This window comes from Mustela nigripes, chromosome 15, assembly GCF_022355385.1.
Source record: "Mustela nigripes isolate SB6536 chromosome 15, MUSNIG.SB6536, whole genome shotgun sequence".
Classification (NCBI taxonomy): domain Eukaryota; kingdom Metazoa; phylum Chordata; class Mammalia; order Carnivora; family Mustelidae; genus Mustela; species Mustela nigripes.
The window spans coordinates 29476494-29488483 of NC_081571.1; the positions used below are offsets into that span (position 1 = coordinate 29476494).

General features: G+C 45.4%; 1 long non-coding RNA gene across 2 annotated transcripts in view; it reads left to right on the forward strand.

The window, feature by feature from the left end:
• The first annotated feature begins 248 nt into the window (after window positions 1-248).
• Window positions 249-11990, forward strand: part of LOC132002785 (uncharacterized) — a 68796-nt gene continuing 57054 nt past the window's right edge. Inside the window, exon 1 of one of the 2 annotated variants that reach the window (XR_009400010.1) lies at window positions 249-412. This is a non-coding gene — a long non-coding RNA (uncharacterized LOC132002785). Of the gene's footprint in view, window positions 413-432; window positions 663-11990 lie in introns of those variants that run through there. The other variant, XR_009400011.1, reaches the window with a different exon arrangement.

The window sequence follows — 11990 nt, forward strand, 5'->3', positions numbered from 1 at the left end:
ACAAGGTCAGAAGGACCTGGGCCCAGGGACCCAACACAGTGCCTTCTTAGTTCCCCTGAGAAGCGAGCTGAAGAGCGGCCCCAAGTGACAACTGTGGGACTCACGGCTGGGCCTTGCCCCCCACACCAGCACCGCCTGGGATGAATCACACACCAGAGAACAACGGGGCTATTTCTTGAGAGTCATTTGTCAAGTTGACATCCCTGCCTAGAGTTATTTAGGGCTTTCTAAAGACACTTTTTTCCCTCCCTGTTGCAGGAAGCACCTGCGAGGCTGTTGAGTTGTGGTTTTGCTCAATAGCACTTTGATATCCCTTTAAGGCCATCAATTACCCTTCTGTCCTTGCTGGCATGGGCTTTGGCTGATACAAAGATAGGAAAGCTTAAAGAGGATGATGAAGAGGAAGATGACGGTGAGTTCCTCTGGGATCTGAGGCCAGACACTGTCTGGAGGTGGGCTTCTTGCTGAACTCTGGGGGGGCTCCCCTAGGCCGGGAAAGTCTGCATCCTTGGCCGGCTGGGTTTGAGACATAACTGCAATGCTCCCGCGAGGCCAGGTCCCCGTCCTGGAGCAGAGCTGTGCTCCCTGCCAACTGCTTAGAGAAAAAGCAGGCCTGTAAGATGAGGAAAAGTGGCTGGAGCAAAACTGGTCTTCTGATTCAGGTAAATGCCTTCAGGGAGAGGGAGGTTGGAAAGCAGTCAGAGAAGAACACAAGGAACCAGAAGACTAGGCGAATGGGCCTTGGAAAGTGGTTAGGGGAATCAGAGTGGCCGAGTCGAGGGAAGGAAAGGGTGAACTAAGAGCCGGCTTTGATTACAGGGAGAATAATTCTGCAGAGATTAGTGGTCATTTCTACCAAAAATAAGATGTGGGTTACAGATGCTTAGATTGCTGCCTGAGGATGTTGTTCTGTGTGTGCTGGCCTGTCTGGGCTATTGCATTGTTCTTATTCATGAGGTTTGGTGGAGGGGGGCTCCTTCCTTGGAGATCTGCATGAATGAAAATGACATCCTCCCAGCTGGACTGGTTTAGAGAAAGTTTGAATGGCACACGGGTCTCTTCCTTCAGTTCACACTGCCCAATGGTCCAGCTTGACGCTTACGTCTCAATTAGTTTGGCAGACTCTTGACTGCTATCCAGACAGTCTATCCTGACCCCTCCGATCCACATTGCACACTGAGGTCCCACTTATTTTCCTTAAATTCATCTCGGGTTATGGCAATGTCTTATTCAAAAAAATATTTATGCTTCACTTATTCATTCAACAGATACTGAGCACCTGTCGTGTTGAGCATCTATTATGTGTCTGGGGCTCTACTAAGTACGCTTTGTGATAGGACAGGGCACAAAATGCAATGCAGTCTTAAGGGGGTCCCTCAGTCTTCACATCCTTGTCCTAGAATTTCTCAAGGTCCCCCACCATCTGGTTTTAATATGTCACTCTGACTTTAGGTCCACTGCAAAAACTTCTCTTCTATCAGCCTGGTCTATGCACCATTCCTAGCTCACTCCAGGCCTTGCCTCTTTCCACTACCGATGCACTGAATGTCCTTACCCAAAGCTCACGTCTCCTCCGAGGCTAACAGAGTCTTCCCTCCTTCAGGTGGACCTCTGTCATCAGCTGGGTTTAGGAATTCTCTAGCACGTTAGCCCCCACGGTGCTTATTGGCACCAGATCTTTTCTGCCTGAGTACAGGTAGGAAACTGGGAAGTTGCCTACTATGGCAGCTATGCCTACTATGACCACTTCTGCATTCATCCACTGTGGGGTAGGACCCAAAAGAGCCATGGAACTTCTCTCCTTATCAAATGTTCTGCTGTGAGCTGTGATGAGGGTGAGGGGGTGGGAGAGTGGGAGGGAGTTAAGAAGGGTGAGGGGAGTGTTTGGGCAGAGGGGTTGTAGAACATTCGACACCATTAAGAAAAGGTCAAGGACATCGAATCTCTGAACTTCAAGGAAGAAAGGCTCTTGAGGCTGTTTAATAAAACTACCTTATTTTATAGATGTGGAAACTGAGGACTAGAGAAACTGATTTCCCCAAAGTCAGAAAGTAAAGCCATAGTTAAGCCTGTTCTCCTTTAATATGAACAAAGATGTTCTGCTGAACTATCTTGCCTTGCTGTAGTCCGGCACTTGGAATCCTAAAGAACCTAACACTTCAGGACATACGTGAAAGAAATAGGAAATGTGTTAGTTCCTTATTGTGGCTGTAACAAACATGCCCAAATTTAGTGGCTTAGACAGCCCAAATTTAGTATCTTGCTGTTCTACAGTTCAGAAGTCCAATAGAGGTCTAACGGGACCAAAATCTAAACGTTTGCAGGGCTTCCTTCCTGTCTAGAGCTTCCAGAGAAGAATGTGCTTCCTTGTCTTTACAGTTGCTAGAAGCTACCTCAATTCCTCGGCTTATAGCTCCCTTCTCCTGTCTTCCAAGCCAGCAATGTGTCACACTGCATCACTCCACTTCCTCTCCTGCCTCCTTCTTCTACTTCGAAGGACCCTTGGAATTACACTGGGCTCCCCTGGGTAATCTTCCTATCTTCAAGTAGGCTTAACGGCAGCCAGAACTTCTCTTTGTCACATAACATAATATATTCACTGTTTCCAGGGATTAGGACATGAACATCTTCGGGGGTTATTTTTCTGCCTATCACAGGAAGGGGATAGGAAAATGAGAACAAAGATCAACTCTTTCTCTTGCTTTCTTGACTTCTCTAATTCTCTATAACCAGAAAAAGCTAGTTTGAAGATATTCTAGATCTCTGTATTCAACCTCAGGGATCTCTTCTCAGCTGTGATCTGGTCAAGACACAAAGAAAAGGAATTTAAAAATGTCAAAATTTATAGAAAAGGAGGCTTATAAATGTTGGCTACCATGGGATGAGGAGCAAGGGAAGAGTTACTAGTTTCTAAGGAACTGAGAATTCCCAGGCTTACTTTTCCAGGGTAGATGTTTATATGAGACATCTAGACGGAATTCCCTACAACAAGCCTTGCTGATCAGTCAAATCAGTACGAGTGGGGGTGTGAGAAAATGTCCTGACGAATTCAAGGAAAAAAATCAACCAATTTCTAGCTGGGATGGCTTCACAGACTCACAGCTTCTCACAGACTAAAGGACATTTAAGGGTTTCTTTGTCCAGCCTCCCACCTTATGCAAGACCCTCTGCAAGATCTTTTGCCACCCATCATCAGCCGACTTTGTAAAAGCTCTGGCCAGAGATGGGAAATCATCTAGATTCTTTTAGACCTTCTCCAATTCTCTGAGGCTACAATTTTTTGTGAATCCCAAATTTCATCTCTAATTACTTCTTGGTGTTGGTAGGAAAATCAGACAAAATGTCCCCATCTTTTCGCTGCTGATGGTAGGATGTTGACTGTTGTTATATCTTCATGTAAAGGGTCCGAGAACCCCTAGACCACATGTCATATTTAACTCTCACATATGAGGCTGCAAGGATAGGGAAGAGTCATCTGCCCTCAGACCTGGTGGCTTCACAGAGCTCTCTTTTCCTCAGATGCTATATTACCTGCTGTTTAATCTACCTAGAAATTTCCACCCCTTCTGATAACAGATGTAGCCTGTCTTCCCAGCCATGTGGGAGATACCTAGGAGAGCTGATCACAAACCTTATGTGTTTAGCCTTAGTGAATGGGCCAATCAACATCTAATCTTGGATTTTTTTCCCCAGCCCATGGGAGGGAAGCAGGGGAAACGCCTATGTGCTCAGGTCATGGTCTATGAGGAGGTGACCTTTGCCCATGGCCGTATCGCCACTTCCATAGAGGATCAAGTCTGGGAAAATGGCATCAAGCAAGAGCAAAAAAGAAAGAGAATAAGAGTCCTGAGGATATCCCTCAATCCAATCATCTTTTTTTTTTTTCTTTTTTAATGTTTTGGTTATATGAACAAATAAATTTCCCTTTTAGGCTTAAGTTGGTTTAAGATGTGTTTCTTCCATTCATAGCCCATGAGTCCTGAATAATTTAGGGCCTCTCTCAGCCTTGCTCTTTCCTAGAGATGCTGAAAAGTGGACTACAAATCAGAAACTATTAGTTTCAGAGTTCAGCCTGTCCATGATGATTTGGGGAAGAGTCAGGAGAAAGAAAGGACAGGAAATCATGCAGGTGAGAAAGATTCTTATGTGTGAGGTCCAATGGGATGGAATCCACAGATGTTGCATGGGGTCCCGCTACCTTTGCTCCTTTTGGACCTCAGCTGGGTTAAAATAAATTATGACTCCAAACTCACATACTTTCAGGCCAAAGGTGGGGTCTCAAAATGAGTGTTTTTCTTTTTTGTGGACATGGTGTTACTTGTTGGGTGTAAATCGGAGATTTAGAGAATACTCAGAGGATTCGCTGGTAAGCACAATGTTTTGGCAGCAGAGAGAGAAGGAAAAAAAGAAAAAGGGGGGAAGGGAGAGAAGCGGAAAAAGTAGCAGAAGTAAGGAGAGAAAGAGAGACATGACTCCATCGGCAAAATGCTGACTGCGTATCTCCTTCGTGTGTGAGGTTGTGCTAATTTCCACTCGTCATTCCAATGCCACAGGCAGCAACCTTCCTTGTGACGACAGACGCTAAGAGTTCGGTGTGTCTGGTGTAGGAAAAACGCACATCCAGGTATGAAAGGCAAGCAGCAAAGTAAGTGGACAATGACTCACGAAGGCTGTTAAGGAAGGAACAGGACGAATGGGCCCATGTTTAAACCAGAAGTTAAGTTAAAACATATGGAAAATGTTTTTTTGATATTCACGGAAAGCCTGGAACAGTCTACACAAAGAGGCCGCGGCGTCTCAGAGAGAGGGAGGCTTTTGAGAATAGTTTAGACTGCTTTAGGTCTGCCTCACGAGCCTGATTAGAGGCCAGCGACCCTGCCCTTCACATCTGCTTTTCAGTAACAGCACGGGGGAAGGCAGGCCGTAAAAGGCTTTTGCATTTTTTTTTCCTGGCAGACTTCGTTTTTTTTTTTTTTTTCATGTTTGTTTTGTGAAGAAAAAATATACATATAGTGCAGTAAACAGCTGAACAAAATCTACACAATTTTGTCCACACTTTTGAAATGCTCCCAGCTTCGGATATCGTGTTTATTTATGTAGCTTGGAAGTCAGAATGGGTCTGGGAGGTCAGAAGATAGCTGAACTTTTGACTCTGCCCTCCAGCGCACACAGTTTTGTGCATTGTTTTATCTCCCAAATGGGAAAGCGAGGACCCCATTCTTCAGTCATATCTCGCTTGCAGAGCCTTTCCCCTCCTGCAGACAGTGCCCCAACTGGCAAGCTTGAACACACCCCAGGAAACCATCGCGCCATTGTGAAGGGGCTAATCGCCACATAGCACTTGGTTTTCCTTCCTGGACTGCGTCACGGGCCGTGGCTGTGTGGTTCCCGCATTGTTTCTGTCGTGGTCCCAAGGAGTGTCACTCTTGATCCTGGGTCTAGGCAGGACAGCCTGTCTCAGCACGAGCTCTTATGTAAGTGGCTGTGGGGAGAGCTGGCAATAAACAAACATTCTCCCAGCCCTTGTTTTCTCTGCAGCCTTGAAAAATTTCCCTCTGGGGTTGCTGCTGCACTCCTGCAACAGGATGGCAAGTTCCCAGCTTAGAAATATCTTGCGCTGCATTTCTAGATTCTAAAATCAGAACAAAGTGAACCAAAGTGTTCGAAGAAACAGAATTATTGGGAACGGGATATTTAGAGGGATTTCTCTAAAAGGGGATCCGAGGCAGCATTTCAAAAAGCTCATCCATCCATCTGTGCCTCTGGTGACTCTTGGTAAATTCCATCATCACTTCAGGGTCACAGATGCAGAGCGAGAAGTTGATAGGAATGAACCTGGTCATGGAAAAGTGATTTTACAGCTACCAAGTCCTGTCTTCCAGTGTCAAAATCAGACTATTGAACAAAGTACATACATACCAGAACGGTGAGACAGAGAATTTGTAGAATCCTTTCTCCTTGGGCCACTCCCTTCAACTTAGAAACTCAAAGAGGGAACAGTTTTTAACAGTGGCTTCAACTCTTTAACTCTCATTCCTGAATTTAGTGGGTTTTCCACCCGAGTAGGCAATGTCTTGCAAGAACGCCAGTGCAGGGTCCCAGCCCATGTGGGTGCACTGCTGGAGGCCAGATAGCACTCCTGTGGTTGACTCAGATGTCCCCTGGGAGGTTGCCTGGCTTCAGCTGCTTGTCTGAAGCGGTCCTCTTGCCCCTTCCCCTGCAACAGTCTCCCCTGGGGAGGCTCCAGCCCAAACAACTGTGCTCTCAGTTTCTCAGCTGTGACCAGGTACTCCTCCGGGCGCTCTCTGTGCTATCTCTGAGTAACTCTAGTCATTCCACTCTGAATTACCAAGTATGTTTGTTATTTGGGGGAACTGAGAGGGATGGGAAGCACATCCAGAGTTTCTTTTATTTTCTTTGAGTCTACGGAGACCCATGAGAGAGAATTTATTGCCAGCATCCAGGACACATGGCTACACATTCTAGAAGGCTTCACTCTGTTCACTGGCAAGCCTGGGTTTGTGGCTGGGTTCATCCCCTTTCTCTCATCATTGTCTCCACAACATCCACAGAACCAGAGTAGTGCCATCTGGAAAGGGAGTAGCCTTCCCAAGGCCACTCGGCTCGTCCTTGGTCCCAGGGAGATAGGATCAGCTACATAATTTGCAGGGCCCGGTGTAAAATAAAAATATGAGGCTCCTTTGTGAAAAATTACTAAGAACTTCAAGATGGCAGGAGCCCAGCATTAAACTAAGTGCAGGCCCCATGTGACTGCAGGTCACAGGCCCGTGAGGGCATGTTGTGCATAGCTTTTTTTTGAAATCTCTAGTTTTCAGCAGCTGGAGGAGTTAAGTACTCTGAGGGCCACGTAAGAAAGTCTAAGGCAGAGTGACATCAGGTGGCTGCTTCTTACAGGGTACTTGGGGTGGGGAGTGTCTCATGGGGTCGCCATGAATAACAGACACCATTCTGAGTTCTTCCACATGTAAAATCATTTCATACACACACATTCATACAAATAATCTACTTCTACTAAATCACAAGTCCTCACAACCACCATATAAAACAGGCACTCTTGTTTTCCCCTGCTTTACAGAGGGGAATGCTGTGGCACAACAAAACCTAAGGAAGCATTGACTGACTCAGTGTTCGATTCTTAGCTTTCTGATGCCGAATCTTTATTTTGTGAGTCTGCCCAGAGCTAACTAGTCCTGGAGGGGCTGCAGCAGGCTAAACTCATGGATGATGGATGTCTAGGCTGCAAAACAAATGTATTCCTACACAAAGATGGCCGCTACCATTCCAGTAACTGAAATATTCATTCCCATAATCCAAGGTATCCCTTTTGGGAATTAAGGTGTCTGGGGTGACTGAAGAAAGAATTAGAAGGTTTCTCAGTGATCACAGAATCAAAACAAAGCTAATTGCCTAATCTCAAGGGAGATGTCTAGCAGACCAATGCAACATCCGGGAAATCCTCCTCCTTGGGCTTAATGCCCTTCTTCCCGTAGACAGAGGAGTGCTCCCGTCTGGGAGCACAGGGTCTCTCTCCTGTGCAAGGTGCCATCCGGGCCGCCTCATGCCAGGCCAGTTACATTACAACTGAATGGGTTGTCCCTTTTTTTTGCGTTGTGTGCTGGTCTGAGATTTGACCCCAAGTGTCACGATCCCAGCAGTAACTTATCTACAAACTAGCTCCAAGGATACCCAGTCCACAGAAGGCCCTTGATTTCTACCAGTGTCCACCTCCTCGCCTGAACTGAATCTGTGCCTCTCCATGCTGCCTAAATATGGCATTTAAATAGCTCTCAAGAGGACTAGAATGGTAACATGTTAAAATGAGACTGTGTTAGTTCCATCACGAATTTAAGATAAATATGCCAGCTGGCCCCTGGGAGGTAAGTTAACTCCCTAAAGTCTCCTACCTGAGTGGTATTTAAATTATTCAACAATGAGACTATGCTTGAGTAGGTTTCAAGTGGAACAGAGGAAGTAGTCGTAAAGTAAATGAGTTTTTCATCATTCGGGAATTCATTTTTTTGTTTTCATTTTGTTTTCTTTGTAACCCTCCACTTGAAAGTTGTCTTCTCCTTGCCAGACATCAGGGTGATTCATAAAACCAACTTCTGGTGTGAAGGGAAACTGTTAGAGGTGATTTTGAAGGACATCTCTGGGAGCTGATTTAAAGAGTAGCACAACTGAGTTATGAAGATGACGATGGTGATGACTGTAAATAACATTAAAATATTTTTACATACAGGTGGCAAGCATTGTGCTAACTGAATAAAAAAATGCCATTTTAACAACTCTATGATATTATTCCCATTTTACTGAGGAAAAATGAGTTTGGGACCTGCAATGGTTATAATGATAAAGGTGATGATTCTTAAATCTTGAACTAAAAGTGTTGAGAATTGGCTGTAATTGGAAACTCGTCCTAGATGGAAGAGATGGCTCCAGGCAGACCAACATGGGCTAGGTACCGTTGGGGGCAGACCAGAGACCACAACTAGCCAAGGAATGCACATGGAGGAAGGTGCTAAAAGGATCTGGGCAGGAAAAGGACAGGTCAGGTGTTCCTTTAGGTTAGGCCCACCTGGATAAAGTCCTGAGATCCTTTACAGAAAGAGGACAGAAAAGCCCAAAGGATCATTTACCTCCGATTTGGTGTGGATATGAATTGTAACTGGTTGTATGTGCTGAGTAGATTGGTTAGCTGTCATTCCACAGTGTGGATTTTGCCTTTGTTTCCTAATGACTCTTGCTCTGTTACAAACTTCAGGTAATAAAACCTTCTCAATACTGCGAGAGGCAGAAGCCAGCTGATCCCCACGCAGTTGCAGTCGCTTAGCCTTCTGCTCCTCCCCTGGGAGGTGGTTTAATCCTATTCATTTATAAAAGACAAACCAGTGGCCCAGCGGTACTCTGTAATTTTCACAGCTAGGTGATTCACAGGTTCAGATCCTGACCTCTCTCTCTTTCCCCTACAGTGGGGACTTAGGCACTTTATGCGAGCAGTCTGTTAGGCTTAGTCCCCTGTTCAGCGTGCCTCCCACTGCCCTTCCTTCCCACAGCTGCCCCTGCACTCTCCACCCGGTACACCAACTCCTATAGCTCATTGCTTTGCCAACTCATGTGTGCTTACGGAGAAAACCAAGAATATGGGTGGGATTTCCTACCTACATGTTTATGTCCAAAATCAATTCTTTGAAAGAATGTCACAACACAGTAACAGTAATAATAGTTGTTCATAGTTAAGGCAGCAAATCAAATAATGCTTCTAGAGCATCTACTGTGTGTTAAGTACTGTTTTAAGTGTGTTATATTAATTTACTATGCCCTGTAACTGCATAAAGCAGTGTGTGTGTGTGTGTGTGTGTGTAAGGATGCTAGAATTTCAGTTTTCTTCTGCTCTAGTCTTCAAACTACTCAAAATGAATTTTAGCAGGGCCTGACCTAAGTAGAATCTGACTCCAACTTGTGGCTCGGAAAATGGTCCCACTGGAATGCCTACCTCTTGGTCAAAGGGACAGCGGCAGACAAGATCCAAAGGTCTAAGTCGCATCCTGCATTCCCCCAGGCCTTGTCTCGCTGGGAGTGTTTCTCACAGTCTGTGGTTCCTTCTTTCCTTCCTTCTGCTTCCTCCCCTGCCACCACAAAGTCTTTCTTTTTCATCTTCAGGAGCCACATGCTAATTACCACACACACCAGCGTGGCCATTCTCCTTAGGCTCTCAGGACCCAGGCCCCCCGGCTTGTGGGACACTTGTAGCTTTCCCTTACCCTGGAAGGGTCATGCCACAGAGCCACGAGAGACACATCTGGGCATTCAAAGGGGGAGAATCTGGCTCCCAGGTCCAAAGACATGCAAAACCAAGTTCTGTGCAGTAATTCCCCTCATAAATCTCAGCTTTAACTACAAATTATTTAGACTATACAGTTTCACTTCCTTCTTCTCTGCCATCAGATTCTGAGGATGTCAGACTTAAGAAAAACATTGACTCCGAACTAAGCGTCATCAGTTTGATCATTTCTAAGTTTCTGGTTTCATGGGGTGGGAGGGAAGGCCAGGAGTGGGGAGATGTGGGGGCAGGGTGTCCTGGAGGCAGGGATCAAAAGGAGCTTGCCAGGCCAGGCTGGCTTTGACTTTCTAATCTCGAATATGGCACCACCCAAATGAAACACAAAAGGCTAGCCCACCTACCCGGGTTGTGGTTTTACTGCCCTTCCTAACTGTCCTGCGTGGTACATCTCCGGAAGTTTGAAACAGGAAATAAACAAGGTTTCTGGGGTTCCAGCAAGACAATAATGACAGCTTTGGAGTGCAGCTGCAGCCACTTTCCGTGATTAGACCTCTGTCCCTCCCTTGGCCTTGGCAATGGGTCTAGGGCGCTATTGGATCCCTAGGCTTTCATTCTACCCAGTTCAAGTACCTGCTTGCTGGCTTCTCCTGGCCCAGCACACAAACAAACTTTAAATGACAAAGGAAAACACAGGCAGTGTTTTCAGAGGCAGGCCTGAGGCAGGGATTTCCCAGAGTTTGTTATTCGAGGCAACCTGCCTCCCAACCAGGTCCAAAGGAGCCAGGAACCAGGTAGAAAGCCATGAGTCAGGCCTCGAGAATTTCAGTTTCAACACCCACTCAGCAAGAGGCTGTTTAATTATACCTGTTACCTTCAATGAGAAGGTCACCCACCCTGTAGTAAATGATTAATTGTTGGCTGCTTCACACACTGTTCGGATTCTAATCCCTTTACATTTCTGGTTAATTTTTGTAGGAAAGCCATGATGTGCTTCGTTTTCTTTTATGAAATGGTAACCACAGTCGCCAGTTGATTGGTGAGCTGGCTTCATTGCAGGGATCTTTTGCAAATAGCTCTGTGTAGGCTTGAAGGGTAGGGCTGGGCAGCCTCGTACCCAATTTGTAGTTCCAGCTCTACCATAAGTGGCTCCCCAAGTCAAACGCTCACTGAAGGATTGGAAATCAGTTGAATAATCATTGTGGAAGGAAGAAAGATGCAGGAAGGAAGAAAAGGAAGGAAGAAAGGAAGAAAAGATGCAGGCTTCCAGAGAGAATATTCATTGATAATATTCATTGACACTGTGACTTGACTGTATTTGGAGACTGCCAGGGACCAACTTGCTGGCCTCAGCCCTCAGAGTGACTGACCCAAGAAGACCAGGAGCTCCCTTCTTAGGGCCTGTCTTAGGACACTTGAATCAAAAGTAACGCTTAGCCCTGTCATGCTTGCTGGCTTTCCTCTTGATGGCAAAGGCCAAAGGGAAAGAGTAGAGTCGCCGAATTTGACCTGTAACACACACCACAATTTAGCCCTTTCGTTTCCCTCAAAAACATGACTGTTAAGAGCCCAATTTACTGGGGATTATTTTTCGGTCTATTGGAAGCTCCTTAAGAACGAGAAGCACCTCCTCTGGTCCTGTATCTAGGAGACGACCCAGCTAGCTTAACAACTGTGGGAGCATTTAAGAAAATCAAATATTTATTCAGATTAAGGATAGAAATAAAAATAAATTTACAAATTTTAAATACTGACAAACACTATAAACATCGCGACCCTCCAACCCCCCAACAGCCTACTGTTTCTATGAAATAACTGCCTGACATACCTCAATAATACTGTTTTCCCCACACCTTTTTGACTCCATACTCTTTATATGATCCCTTCTTTATACGACAATAATTTTATAGAAAAAACAATAGAAGGATAATGAAGTCTTTCCTCTAACATGGTTGATTAAAACCATTTTTAAAAATGTTTAATGTAATAGTTGGGATGTATAAACAACTCACACAAGGACATATTTTCTGTTTATAGTACTATTTCTTTTTTTTTTTTTTTTTAAAGATTTTATTTATTTATTTGACAGAGAGAAATCACAAGCAGGCAGAGAGGCAGGCAGAGAGAGAGAGAGGAGGAAGCAGGCTCCCCGCTGAGCAGAGAGCCCGATGCGGGACTCGATCCCAGGACG